The 2500-nt window shown below is 46.3% G+C and overlaps 1 protein-coding gene across 1 annotated transcript in view; it reads left to right on the forward strand.

Annotated features, from left to right (window-relative positions):
* Nucleotides 1-2500, forward strand: part of wwc1 (WW and C2 domain containing 1) — a gene marked incomplete at both ends in the record, with an annotated part of 37019 nt that overhangs the window by 13754 nt on the left and 20765 nt on the right. The gene's annotated exons all lie outside the window — the stretch shown is intronic.

Below are 2500 nucleotides of genomic sequence, written 5' to 3' on the forward strand. Positions count from 1 at the left end.
TTCTTTCTTCCATTTCTATTCCAGATGATGTTTCTTTTTTTCCTGGTGATCTCAAAACCGTGGCCTGTTTTAAAATCACTCTGTTCTCCGCAGAATCAAAGCCAGAGGACCGTCTGTGCTGTGTGTGGCTGTCATGTCGGGCCCTCTCGAGGGGGCCTTCTGTGTTAAACCCTCTTTTGAAATGTCTGCCGCAGACACATTTGAAGTTGACACATAGGCTGCGCCACGCTGGCTGCTCTCTGAAAGCCTTTATGTTGTTATTATTTCAGCTCTGAGTGGCTCAGACATGGTGGTCCTTTGAAAAACCTAGAGTCTCGTCTCCCATCGCATGGGCCGATGTCTCAGTCTCGTCTCCTGTCGCACGGGCCGATGTCTCGGCCAACCTCCGAGCCTTCTCAAGTGTCACTTTCTGTCGATAAAATGGGCCATTGTTGTCCAAGCCAGTCACAAGCTCCATGGCCGACTGACTGTCACTCTCTACCTCACACACCACGGATGGAGCTGATATCACATGAACACCACTTTTTCAAATGTTCTGTCTTCACACTCTTTTCACTCATCACTGTCAGGTGGATTATTTATCAGAAAAAAAAATCATAAGCTTTCTTCTTTCTGTTGATGAATAAATGACATAAAATGATCAAGTCCTTCCCACCAGATTTGGGTCAAAGCTGGGCCAAGCCTGTGCCCGGGTCGCGTTGTCCTGGATGCCTTTGGCATGAGGCACTAAAGGAATGCAGTTCTCAACCCATTACTGTTATTTCTTTCCTTTCAATGGGATTTGCTTTTTCTCGTCTTTCCTTGAGGCACTTAGAGAGGCTTAGTTTAGCCATTGAGTCCTGCTGCAGGGCTGTGGGGTTGTAACGTTAGCTAGCGCTCCCCTCCCTGCCAGCAGGCTCTTGTGCTGGAATGCGGTCTGACCCGTTCCTCCCATTCTCCTCTCCCCCTCTCCCTGCCACGCCACCCCACACCGCCGAGTCCCCACACACACATACGTACGCCGCCAGGAATGCTCCACTTAACCGCCGCCTTACAAAGCAGATCTTGAGTCAGCTCACCCCCAACGCTTTCCTCACTGAGGCCATTGTAACTGAAGCACCATAGTTGCTCTCAGATCAGTCATGAGGCTGTTTGTTTCCCCTATTATTATTTAAAAAAAAAATGTTTTGCTGTTGATGAATGACTGTGTTCAAGTGGATGACTTGACAGATACGACCTCAGGCTATTCCATTGGTGCAGAGAGTTCAGTGAGACCTTTGTTTGTTTTGATGAAATGCAGACACGCCAGTTTTATGGTGTTGTCTATCTGCCACACAGGAACTGTATTAATGTGATAAGCAGCAGTTAAGACCGGAATTGATCAGTAAATATTAACCATGACGGAGCCTTCAACTGAAGTTAGCCGTTTGATCTTCGATGACCGTCGTATATTGCTTTTAAAAACCCTCACAGAAACCGTAGCCTGCAGTGTCTTTATCTGCAGTTGTGCAGTGTTAAAATCTCCAGACAGCAGTTGACTCTTAAGGAGGGAGAGGCAGGCCTGTTAGCGTTAGCTCCTACGTGTGCAGGTATGGCAGCAGGCCTGTTGCAGCGTTAGCTCCTACGTGTGCAGGTATGGCTGCAGGCCTGTTGCAGCGTTAGCTCCTACGTGTGCAGGTATGGCAGCAGGCCTGTTAGCGTTCGCTCCTACGTGTGCAGGTATGGCAGCAGGCCTGTTAGCGTTAGCTCCTACGTGTGCAGGTATGGCAGTTGAGTTTACATTACGATAATTGTATGGCTCCTCAGAATGCTGCAGAAAGTCCCATTGAATTTAATGGGCCACTCCAATGTTCGAGGTCAGATATTAATTGATAATGACCTAAAGAGAGAATTACCTCTGCCGTTGGCAATGGGGTTTGTGCCTCTGATTCACATCTTTCATCTCGTTCCACAAGTAGATAGGCTTGCGTGTTGTGTTGCCTCTTGGTACAGATAAAGTTTGATTTGATTTGATTTGATTTGATTTGATTTGATTTGATTTGATTTGGGCATTTTCCAGCAGTCTTTCTGTTGACACCTGCTACAAGCCCGGCTACAACACAACTGTATTTCGCAGTAAAATTGTTTAGATACTGTGCTGCTGCTTTGAGGTCCCTCTTGACAGCCTGTGAATTGATTTAGGAACTTGAATTTCCCCTCATTCAGTTGAGCCAAAGGCCCCACTGTTGTCTTTGAATAGACCGTATGTTAGAATGTTTGTCTGGCCCTAATCAGACAAGAGCCACAGCACAGTCATCTGTCACAGACACAGCATTGTTTCAACAGCAGGGAGAGAATTCCCCTTAATATGGGAATCATTTCCAATCGTTCAGAATGTGGAATCTGTCAAGTGTAGAATTCAGAATGTGGAATCTGTTGAGTGTAGAATTCAGAATGTGGAATCTGTCTAGAGTAGAATTCAGAATGTGGAATCTGTCGAGAGTAGAATTCAGAATGTGGAATCTGTTGAGTGTAGAATTCA

Source organism: Sprattus sprattus, assembly GCF_963457725.1.
Source record: "Sprattus sprattus genome assembly, chromosome: 1".
Taxonomy (NCBI): domain Eukaryota; kingdom Metazoa; phylum Chordata; class Actinopteri; order Clupeiformes; family Clupeidae; genus Sprattus; species Sprattus sprattus.